Here is a 12,716-nt window from a genome sequence, read left to right on the forward strand (position 1 = left end):
CAACCACTGAATGGTATCAACGATGAACAGGATATTGCATCTCCTCCTGAGATAACGCAAAAATGCCCGCATTGTGTTTTGCTGCATGCGCAACAATGATGCACATATAGATCTTTAACACAACTGTGTGGAGGCCTACTTGAAATTCATTCATTCATTCGTTCATTCATTCATTCATTCATCTTCTGAACCGCTTCATCCTCACTAGGGTCGCGGGGGGTGCTGGAGCCTATCCCAGCTGTCTCCGGGCAGTAGGCGGGGGACACCCTGAATCGGTCGCCAGCCAATCACAGGGCACACAGAGACGAACAACCATCCGTGCTCACACTCGCACCTAGGGACAATTTAGAGTGTACAATCAGCCTGCCACGCATGTTTTTGGAATGTGGGAGGAAACCGGAGCACCCGGAGAAAACCCACGCAGGCCCGGGGAGAACATGCAAACTCCACACAGGGAGGCCGGAGCTGGAATCAAACCTCTGCACTGTGAAGCCGACGTGCTAACCACTGGACTACCGGGCCACCTCCTACTTGAAATGTTAACCTGAAATCATGAAGGGGCCAATAATTCTGATGCAATTATTTTTTGGTATGCATCTTGGAGCGTGGTAGGATGAGGCTGTACAGAAAAAAAAAATGCTAATCGGATCCGGCCCACTTCAAGGAAGGCAAAACTCCCCTCCCTTCTGTGCCATCCCTGCATCCAGTCTGGGGCTGCGGTCAGGCGAGCCTCCAATCCAACAGTACAAATAAAAATCAAATACCGCAAAGATTGTTAAAAATTGTGCATTACGGTTTTGTGCCGCTTATCCGCCATGTTGGCCTACTTCAAAATAAAAGCATTACAAATAATAAGTAGGAATTACTACTTTGGATTTAAAATAATTACATCTATGTTTTAACAGAAGCGGTCCCAGGAAATGTCTGACGTTTATTTGAACCCTGCAAATATGTATCTGCATCTGTATACCCCTGATTAGAAAAATAAAAAGATTAAAACATCACTTTGTTTTCCCAAAACCATTCCAATTCTGTGGGGAACTAGACTATCTTAAGACTCCGTCTTTGATACACATCTGGTGTTGCATTTCAAAATCAAAAGTCCAATTAAATATGCATATTTGACTGTCATTACCCCTACCCCAAAGAAAAGAATAAAATAAAAATGATTCAAAAACATCCTTTTATCCTAAAGTCAGACCAATTCTCTGAGACATTGGACTGTCCCAGCACTCCAACAAAAATACTTTCATACAGATGTGGTGTTTCATTTCAAAATAAAAGTCCTCTGAAATCTGCAAATTTGACTGATCTTCCATAATCCCTTAGTTATCCCACAAACAGTCCATTCCTGGGGAACACTAGACCATCCCATGACTCCACCAACAATAACATTTTTTGTTTTGAAACATAACAGCAGATCAATATGAAGCCTTACAATAACTTGACCACAAACCCTGGACATGGGGCAGCAAATATTATTTAAAAATTTAAGCGATGCCAAATGACCATTAAACAATAATAGCAACATTCTCTCCTCTGGCTGATTGATACAGTGCTTGATCTCAAGGGCCAATTTATATGACCTCACAGAACTTTGCAAACATCTCAAAATGACCAAAATTATACAGAGCACAGGGAAGGAAAAGAAAGAGGAAGAACAAAAAAGAAACAAAATTGATGAATGAGAGGTTATGTTTTTGCGCCTTTTGGTTTATCCAATTAGTGAACACAATACAATTTGTTTGACATTAACGAAACTAAGAAAATGTTTCATTTTAATTGTGTGACATGTTATCATATAAATGAATAAAAGGCAATGTTAAAAAGTCAACTTCTTTTGTAAGTGTATGTAAATCGTCAAAAGAGGCGGGCACTGTCAAATCTCACCGAGGGCGCCACATTGACTTGGGCCGGCCCAGCTTGACTTGGAGCAGCCACCATTGCTACAGTAATCATAGTTACAGTGCCATTGGCGCTTCACAGAGTGCCATCAGTGAATTGAAGGGGGCATTTCCTCTCATGATTTCTTGCAGCTACACTTGTCACTGTGTTTAACATGGTTCTCCGTGTAAGACACATTCCTTGCAAAGGTGTTGTTTCAAGTCTTGTATCAAAATATTGCTACTTTTGGTATTAAATTATTGTGACTTTTGATGAAACCCTTAACAAAAAAAGGTGGTGCAGTTAGTGTTGAATATATTTTAATGCCCTGCTATTTTTTTACTTCAATGTGGAAATGTAGTTGCAATGAGAAAGCGAGAACACGATTAAATCAATGAAAGCACTTTTGTCTTTCTTTTATTTTTATTTATTATTTTTTTATTTATTTTTAATGTTTTGCTAATTTCAAAACTAGCCCAAGGGTCATAGGAGTTTGCATGAAAGTGTTAGTGGAAGGTCTTAAGCTGATCAAATCAATCACTAGACCCTAACCCAAAAAAAGCATTCATTTCACCCGCTGAAGAGGAAGGAGACTGAAGCGAGAAGCCTCTAGAAATAAAAACTTAAAGAGGCTGCAGTAAAGGCCAAGGAAACAATTTGAAATGATGAATACAACAGTCTGGTGAAGTCAATGGGTCGCAGGCTTGATGTAGTTTTTGCAAGTAAGGGTTTTGCCACCAAATATTCCATGTGATTGATTGAAAGTTAATAGTATCCTTCTTTTAATAGCATAGCATTTGGAGCAACAGTTTCTAGCGTAATGTGCAGGTGTCATTGTTATTTTTAATTCCATCTTGTCCACAAATATAGAATGGCTGAATGGCCTGTATGCGTTGCCAAAGGCCGCACAACAACAATGAAACATGTCAAATATCTTCTATCTTGTATTTGATACAATATTGAATAAAGAGATATTGGAAAGTTTTTGTTTGATGTGGTTCGCAAATTTTCATTTGTGTCTGTAGTTCGTTCTACCAATAAATACCTCCGATGTGGCATTCAATACTCCATAAAAGTAATCGTATACATGATGTGTTTAACGATGATAAGGCAAAGGGACATTTGTATCAATTATTTGTTAGAATAGATGGAAAAGTGTTGAAGACACGGGTCAAAAAAGTAATAAGTGTGAGGATTACATCAAATTGCATCGCCCCAAAAGGCATTCCAACTCATAAAGCAACAAAACAAACAAACAACAAAAACAGAAAATGTACTGCAACTGTAAATTGGATAATAACAGGGACATGGTGGCATGAAGACCACAATACACAGACTGCCAGAAATAACAAATGACGTCAATCAAACCAGTAAATTATATGGAGAAACAAAACATTTTTCAATGACAGAGTAATGATCGAAAAAGGCCACATCAATATCATGACTTTTGAAATTGTTGCGCTCTCCAGCCCACATCAGAGCAGTTCCACTTGTTACAAAAAATATCCATATAATACAAAGCAAAGCAGCCACATAATGCATCAGAAGGACAAAATCTGTGACTGTTTGATTCAAATCAATTCCAGCCATCATCCCAGTTTGTCATGCAAAGGGTAAAACATGACTACTTCCTCAGAACCTAAGCACGAGAAATCTGCTGAAAAGATCTCTAACACATGGAAACTGAAAGTTCAATTTTTTGCTCCTTTGCCACAGAGACATTTTGAAAGACGTTACAAATATGTGTTTACAATTAGCCTTCAAGCAAGCAATGAGTGCATTCGCTTGCAAACGTAAGCCCGCTCGCTTAAACAACCGTTCGTCATGTAGCATACAAGTGGGGAACATTGTTTTGTTGTGTTTTCTTTTGCAACAGAACAGCCTAAATACATGTGTGTGCAAATATATCGGTATTGTTTGCGTGCGTGGGACAGAGCGTTGTGTCTAAAGACCAATGTCGTGTGTCTTCCCTTCGATTACTTTGATAGAGTTGGAACAGGAACAAGTGAAGATTAATCAAAATGAAGGGGCACTGACTGCAGGCCAGTGCCAGTCGATTTGGCGGTGTGGTTAAATTGCCTCAAGGAGGCCTGTCATCAGTTGGATGATAAACAGTGTTTGCCCCCTTCTTTTGCCACGAGCGTCCTCCTGCCCAGCAAGAAAAATTGTTTCGACCTGTGTTCGCTAATTCACAGTGGGGGTGCGGGTTGGGACATTAATCATCCCTCCTCATTTGACAAAAGAGTTGTCTTGGATGGACTGGAAGGAGATCTTCAAATTTCACTTTTCGCTGATGACAAGATACCACTTGTTAATAATGGCTGGTAAACACTGAGAGGCAGAGAGCGAAAGCAGTGCACTGCTGTGGAAAATAAAATAATTTGAATGCATGTGAGGCTGATGGAACCCATCCAAGACTTGCAGCTGATTTCCACATGGAAAGGCGGCATTCCACAATAGGCCACACTGACCCCCTTCTCTCTTAAATTGCGTGGCACCCTTTTAATTGTGTGCCTAAAACAGCAATGGAACATATCACAATGGAAGCTATCACACTGTGGAGCTCAGCCAAGTGCTCCTTCCCCCACTTTGCCGAGGATGGAGGCTTTTATATTGGCGAGCTGAGGCTTTGCTCCCGTCATCATTTCCATGCTGCTTTCCGCTGATTCCCTAATATCCTTAGCGCCTTGCGTAGGGATAAGCCCATCATGCTGAAACATGACTATAAACCGTTCACGGCTCTAAAGAATCCATTATGGTTCCTCCACAAACATGGAGACTCAAATGGCCACTTCGCTCATGCTCATTTATTTACCCTCAGTGCTGCGGTGCAGGGGGATTCGCCACACTGCCAGACAGTGATGCTGTTTTCAATTACAAGTGGTCATTTATACCACAAATCACTTAGCAGGCATCTTTAGCACACTCAGCTATGCATACGTTTAAGCGCGCAACAAAAGTACTTTACTAAGTTAAGAGCTCAGTAAAAGACTGGTGGCGTGGATCCAATTGTGGCAGGTGCAAGTGTGAACAAAGCACAGAGCATCATCCATAAAATGCATATTCGCTTACACAGACTGAGGCTGAAATAACAATATCATTATCATCCACCAACTCCAGCGCACGCACGCGCACACACACACACACACACACACACACACACACACACACACACACACACACACATACGTGTTTTGGTGCATTTTCAGGACGTCCGTTTGTTCACCCGACATATGGGTACATGCCTTTCCCGTGGTCCTACAGGCTCCAAAAAAATATGGTAACCATGAAAAAAAATCAGGAAGACAGCCATCTACTCAGATTTTGGCTAGGACGTAATTTTTTTTTGATTTATGACAAAACTACTACATATGAGGACATTGACAGGTTTTTGTGTATTATGGAGACAGTCACCTCAAACACACTACCATTTCATGTTTTTGTGAATTTTGAGCCCCCTAGATACACATCATTTTCAAGTATATATGACTTATGAAGACCAGCTAAGAGTAAAGTGTGTATTTTTAAATTGACTCATGTTACATACCAACAGTATATGTTAGGCACATGTGTCCAATTGTCATGCTCGGGCATGGGAAGAACTCTACAAAGGAAGGAAGCCCAGATTCAAACATTCAAATACCAATTGCTGAACTGTGAGGCGAATGTGCCAAACAGTCGTTACACCCGTCATCCCTCAAATATTCACATTAATAATACAAGATAGTAAAATAAGCTGTGAAGAAGAAGAGACGGTTAAATATGTGGTCAGTCCACTTGCTTATTTTTTAATTGCTGACAAATATGAAATTATGAACACAGAAAACATGCCACCTCCTCTCCATGACACAAAGCACTGCAATAGATGAGGGTTGTTTGAACTGAAGAAGATTATGTCAAAATGTGAATACTGCGATGAAGAATTTTTAATGAATCTGGCGATATATTGTGCCATGTGTGTAGCAACTTCTTTAGCTACCGTTAGACAAAAGCAACTTTTCAAAAAGTATTGAAATTCTTGAAATAGGATGAATTCAAATGTTTTAGGGTTTTTCCGAAATATCACCTCAAACCTAATAAGCCTATCTTTTGTGAGAAGTTTGTATATCGTACGTACGTTTATATACAGCAGGGGTGTCCAAGGTCGGTCCTCAAGGGCCGCTGTCTTTTTGTTTTCCAGCTCTCCCAGGATGTTCTAGTGCTGCATCAGAGCTGACTGATGAACTGATCATCTGAAACAGGTGTGATGCAGCCGGGAGAGCTGGAAAACAGGCACGACAGTGGCCCTCCAGGCCCAGATCGGGACATGCCTGATATACAGTATAATTTACATGTTCATACATCTTCAAGGATTTTCCAAATTGCTCTTGAAGATCATGAAAAAACAAACGTGAAACACAGTATTAAACAACAAATATGAAATCCATAATTGACCATCCCACCCTAAATGCACCATTGCTATTGCTTTAGTTAACTTGAACTGAAATGTACCCAGACGTGCTCGCATTTAAATGGACTAGCCATTCATTTCCCTTTTTAATGCAGTTATATCCTGTTGTGGATGTAGTTTTTGATGGACACCCAGCCTCTGTCTTTCAGAGCTGCTGGCTCTGCGTGGAGACAGGACTCCCAGCTCGTTTTACCTGAAACTTTATGGCTTGTTATGAAATCAAACATATGTCGCTCAACAGCCTTCACTTCATCATCTGTCCACGTGCGTCTCTTATTCCCACCTGTAAAAGAAGGCATTATTTATTAAAAATGGAAAAATAAAATAATCAAAATAAGATATTCCAGGAAATAATGAGAATTTTGAAAATTTGAGAATTTTGAGAATTTATCTCTCATTCCATTCATGGTCTCCAGAGGGTTCAGTCAGGTCACTTGGTGTCTGGAACATAACATTACGGTGTCAAAATATTCAGCATTCTTCATTCTGACCAGTTAAGAAATGAATAAACATTAATTATCATTGAACATTGCTCACGGGAGAGTTTGGGATGAATATACCACACTATAGAAAGTTAACACTGTTCAGTTCTGTGGAACAGCAATATGGGGACATTCGAACACAGGCTCTCCAGAGTTAGGTTAAGGCAAAAGTCATGTCACCTGAAACACACTCAGGTTTTTCAGGTCTAAAGAAATATGAGGACATGACGACTGAAATCATGGAGAGTCCATGTTTCTGATTTATAACTTCTCCTGTGTTTGTCAAAGAACATTGAAAATTCAAACCTAGTATATCATGATAAGAAGTAGTAACCTGTTATAAGGATGAAGTGGATCTCTCACTCCATTCTTGGTTTCCAGAGGGTTCAGTCAGGTACCTGTCACTTGATGTCTGCAACATAACAACATTACGGTGTCAAAAGTTTCAGCATTCTTCATTCTGACCAGTTAAGAAATGAATAAACATTATTTCTCATTGAACATTGCTCACAGGAGAGTTTCGGAGTAATGTACCACACTATAGAAAGTTAACACTGTTCTGCTCTGTGGAACAGAAATATGGGGACATTCGAACACAGGCTCTCCAGAGTTAGGTTAAGAAAAAAGTCATGTCACCTGAAACACACTCAGGTTTTTCAGGTCTAAAGAAATATGAGGACATGACGACTGAAATCATGGAGAGTCCATGTTTCTGATTTATAACTTCTCCTGTGTTTGTCAAAGAAAGCTGAAAACTCAAACCTAGTATATCATGATAAGAAGTAGTAACCTGTTGTAAGAATGAAGTGGATCTCTCACTCCATTCATGGTCTCCAGAGGGTTCAGTCAGGTCACTTGGTGTCTGCAACATAACATTACGGTGTCAAAATATTCAGCATTCTTCATTCTGACCAGTTAAGAAATGAATAAACATTAATTATCATTGAACATTGCTCACGGGAGAGTTTGGGATGAATATACCACACTATAGAAAGTTAACACTGTTCAGTTCTGTGGAACAGCAATATGGGGACATTCGAACACAGGCTCTCCAGAGTTAGGTTAAGGCAAAAGTCATGTCACCTGAAACACACTCAGGTTTTTCAGGTCTAAAGAAATGAGGACATGACGACTGAAATCATGGAGAGTCCATGTTTCTGATTTATAACTTCTCCTGTGTTTGTCAAAGAAAGCTGAAAACTCAAACCTAGTATATCATAAGAAGTAGTAACCTGTTGTAAGAATGAAGTGGATCTCTCACTCCATTCATGGTCTCCAGAGGGTTCAGTCAGGTCACTTGGTGTCTGCAACATAACATTACGGTGTCAAAATATTCAGCATTCTTCATTCTGACCAGTTAAGAAATGAATAAACATTAATTATCATTGAACATTGCTCACGGGAGAGTTTGGGATGAATATACCACACTATAGAAAGTTAACACTGTTCAGTTCTGTGGAACAGCAATATGGGGACATTCGAACACAGGCTCTCCAGAGTTAGGTTAAGGCAAAAGTCATGTCACCTGAAACACACTCAGGTTTTTCAGGTCTAAAGAAATATGAGGACATGACGACTGAAATCATGGAGAGTCCATGTTTCTGATTTATAACTTCTCCTGTGTTTGTCAAAGAACATTGAAAATTCAAACCTAGTATATCATGATAAGAAGTAGTAACCTGTTGTAAGGATGAAGTGGATCTCTCACTCCATTCTTGGTTTCCAGAGGGTTCAGTCAGGTACCTGTCACTTGATGTCTGCAACATAACAACATTAGGGTGTCAAAAGTTTCAGCATTCTTCATTCTGACCAGTTAAGAAATGAATAAACATTATTTCTCATTGAACATTGCTCACAGGAGAGTTTGGGAGTAATGTACCACACTATAGAAAGTTAACACTGTTCTGCTCTGTGGAACAGCAATATGGGGACATTCGAACACAGGCTCTCCAGAGTTAGGTTAAGACAAAAGTCATGTCACCTGAAACACACTCAGGTTTTTCAGGTCTAAAGAAATATGAGGACATGACGACTGAAATCATGGAGAGTCCATGTTTCTGATTTATAACTTCTCCTGTGTTTGTCAAAGAAAGCTGAAAACTCAAACCTAGTATATCATAAGAAGTAGTAACCTGTTGTAAGAATGAAGTGGATCTCTCACTCCATTCATGGTCTCCAGAGGGTTCAGTCAGGTCACTTGGTGTCTGCAACATAACATTACGGTGTCAAAATATTCAGCATTCTTCATTCTGACCAGTTAAGAAATGAATAAACATTAATTATCATTGAACATTGCTCACGGGAGAGTTTGGGATGAATATACCACACTATAGAAAGTTAACACTGTTCAGTTCTGTGGAACAGCAATATGGGGACATTCGAACACAGGCTCTCCAGAGTTAGGTTAAGGCAAAAGTCATGTCACCTGAAACACACTCAGGTTTTTCAGGTCTAAAGAAATATGAGGACATGACGACTGAAATCATGGAGAGTCCATGTTTCTGATTTATAACTTCTCCTGTGTTTGGCAAAGAACATTGAAAATTCAAACCTAGTATATCATGATAAGAAGTAGTAACCTGTTGTAAGGATGAAGTGGATCTCTCACTCCATTCTTGGTTTCCAGAGGGTTCAGTCAGGTACCTGTCACTTGATGTCTGCAACATAACAACATTACAGTGTCAAAAGTTTCAGCATTCTTCATTCAGACCAGTTAAGAAATGAATAAACATTATTTCTCATTGAACATTGCTCACAGGAGAGTTTGGGAGTAATGTACCACACTATAGAAAGTTAACACTGTTCTGCTCTGTGGAACAGCAATATGGGGACATTCGAACACAGGCTCTCCAGAGTTAGGTTAAGACAAAAGTCATGTCACCTGAAACACACTCAGGTTTTTCAGGTCTAAAGAAATATGAGGACATGACGACTGAAATCATGGAGAGTCCATGTTTCTGAATTATAACTTCTCCTGTGTTTGTCAAAGAAAGCTGAAAACTCAAACCTAGTATATCATGATAAGAAGTAGTAACCTGTTGTAAGAATGAAGTGGATCTCTCACTCCATTCATGGTCTCCAGAGGGTTCAGTCAGGTCACTTGGTGTCTGCAACATAACATTACGGTGTCAAAATATTCAGCATTCTTCATTCTGACCAGTTAAGAAATGAATAAACATTAATTATCATTGAACATTGCTCACGGGAGAGTTTGGGATGAATATACCACACTATAGAAAGTTAACACTGTTCAGTTCTGTGGAACAGCAATATGGGGACATTCGAACACAGGCTCTCCAGAGTTAGGTTAAGACAAAAGTCATGTCACCTGAAACACACTCAGGTTTTTCAGGTCTAAAGAAATATGAGGACATGACGACTGAAATCATGGAGAGTCTATGTTTCTGATTTAGAACTTCTCCTGTGTTTGTCAAAGAAAGCTGAAAACTCAAACCTAGTATATCATGATAAGAAGTAGTAACCTGTTGTAAGAATGAAGTGGATCTCTCACTCCATTCATGGTCTCCAGAGGGTTCAGTCAGGTCACTTGGTGTCTGCAACATAACATTACGGTGTCAAAATATTCAGCATTCTTCATTCAGACCAGTTAAGAAATGAATAAACATTATTTCTCATTGAACATTGCTCACAGGAGAATTTGGGAATAATGTACCACAATATAGAAAGTTAACACTGTTCAGCTCTGAGTAACAGCAATATGGGGACATTCGAACACAGGCTCTCCAGAGTTAAGACAAAAGTCATGTCACCTGAAACACACTCAGGTTTTTCAGGTCTAAAGAAATATGAGGACATGACGACTGAAATCATGGAGAGTCTATGTTTGTGATTTATAACTTCTCCTGTGTTTGTCAAAGAAAGCTGAAAACTCAAACCTAGTATATCATGATAAGAAGTAGTAACCTGTTGTAAGGATGAAGTGGATCTCTCACTCCATTCTTGGTCTCCAGAGGGTTCAATCAGGTACCTTTCACTTGGTGTCTGCAACATAAATAAGATATTCCTAGTTCTACATGGCAATACAATATTCTCAATAATTGAATGATAATGGCTGCTAAACATTTTCTTCAAAAGTACTTCAATTATTTTTGCTCCAATATGATCAATGGCATAAAAAAAACATGCTGTTTATTGTGACATTTTTGGGGTAAATACAATGTACGAATAAAATCTGTCACTGTGACAGGCTTTGGTTGCAGCTCTTGTCATGTGCTTGCGGTAGCCATAAGAATTAGATAGCAGGTAGATTGATAGCATACCTTTATAATCATTGATCCACTGGGCTTTCAAACAAGGCTTGTTGACTCCAGATAAAAGGAGCAGCCTCAGATTCAGGGCTCAGTCTGGTTCTTCTTTGTGAGATTATCACCACCAGTAAACATCTACAATGGAAAGTGAGAAGAAGTCAGCCAGACAAGCAAGCACAATATTATGGCAGCACTTATTTTGGCTCAGAAAGTACTGAGCCAAAGGAATATTATTTTCTTCCTCAAAAATACAAAAATTCAATTCATCAAACATTTGCTGGTCAGACTAATAGATTCGGGCAAACCATTTGTCAGGCAGATAACAATGTAAAATTAAAATAGAGTAACACAATATTGTCTTGACCAAATGTACCAACAAAGCTGAATTCTGCTATAATTTCATTGCAAACGTTTGTTTGTTTTTTCATTGAAACGGTGTACAATTGAATCAGCACAAGAATAAACAGTGTAAATACACCGGGCTTAGCGTAAATGCTAGAAGTGCCTGGCCCACTTTCATTAGGCTACCTGTACTAACTAATTTAAATTAACTGCAATCGAATAAAACAAATACTGCACTGAAATAAACATATGGCACCAAAACCAAGTTCCACAGACTGTGTTGTTAAATATTTAGAAAAGTTTTCCAGAACCTTGCCTGCAGGACATGTCCACATTACTTTTACTGGAAGCTTATTAGCATGCTAACGATCGAGCTAGCTAGCTAGCTAGCTGTCTTATTGAATGATATTACCTTTGGTGGGCACTGTTAAACACGGTTATATTAAACAACTTCTATGTTACGGTAAGATAAACGAAAAGGAATTGCTTACCCGATGGTCATCCATGCGTGGTCGTGTTTGAGAGTAGGATTGTCTGGCTGCTTCACATGTTGGATTTTGTGTCACTGCTAATTGATGTGACTTATCAGGACGAGGGCGGGGAAAATGTGTGAGTCAGTCCGAAAAAGATGACATTTGAGGTCCTGCACAATGACGTCACTGAAAGTGTGTTAAAAGTGTGTTAAGTACCGAAGTTGGCCACTAGTTTTCCAAATGAAAAGTGAGTCGAAAGTTAAACACACTTAAACACACAATTTCTGAAAATTGTGCTCTTTCAGGACATCACTTATTTTTGGTGTGGGAGTATCCTCGTGAGCTCTAGAGTAGTGTAGACTGCGTGGAAATATGAGGACGCGAAAAATGTCCTCATTTTTCCACAGGTCCTCATTGTGAAGGTGTGTTATCATAAAATTGTCCTGAGATGTCATGAATACAAACGCACACACACACACACACACACACACACACACACACAATAATGACAATAATGTGCAGATTACAGAGAACTGTCCCTGAGTGGAAATTAATTTGCCATCAGTAATGGATAAAGACATTTTATTGAGATGCGTAAAGGCGGCTGAACTGCCAGCAATGACCTGTAAGAATCAGCCCTCATCAATATCATGATAATTACAAAGCGCTTCTGGCAGCGCGTGAAATGAACTCGCATGCAACAGATTGGGCGGTGGCCATACATGTCTGCAGGTATTAGACCGCCTTCTCCTCACAGTGCCTCCATGGGGGCAAGTGCTGCCTGAGCAGACCGGAAGTCTTACTGCTGCTCAGCCCA

At 39.6% G+C, this 12,716-nt stretch overlaps 1 long non-coding RNA gene across 1 annotated transcript; it reads right to left on the reverse strand.

Moving 5' to 3' along the window:
- Positions 1-5,670: 5,670 nt before the first annotated feature.
- LOC127595572 (uncharacterized) lies at positions 5,671-12,393 on the reverse strand. The gene is made up of 3 exons (XR_007961286.1): positions 11,097-12,393; positions 10,741-10,818; positions 5,671-6,775 (listed from the first exon to the last, which is right to left on the reverse strand). It is a non-coding gene; the product is annotated as an uncharacterized LOC127595572 (long non-coding RNA).
- Positions 12,394-12,716: the final 323 nt, after the last annotated feature.

The sequence above is a fragment of the Hippocampus zosterae genome, chromosome 2, assembly GCF_025434085.1.
Source record: "Hippocampus zosterae strain Florida chromosome 2, ASM2543408v3, whole genome shotgun sequence".
NCBI classification, from domain to species: domain Eukaryota; kingdom Metazoa; phylum Chordata; class Actinopteri; order Syngnathiformes; family Syngnathidae; genus Hippocampus; species Hippocampus zosterae.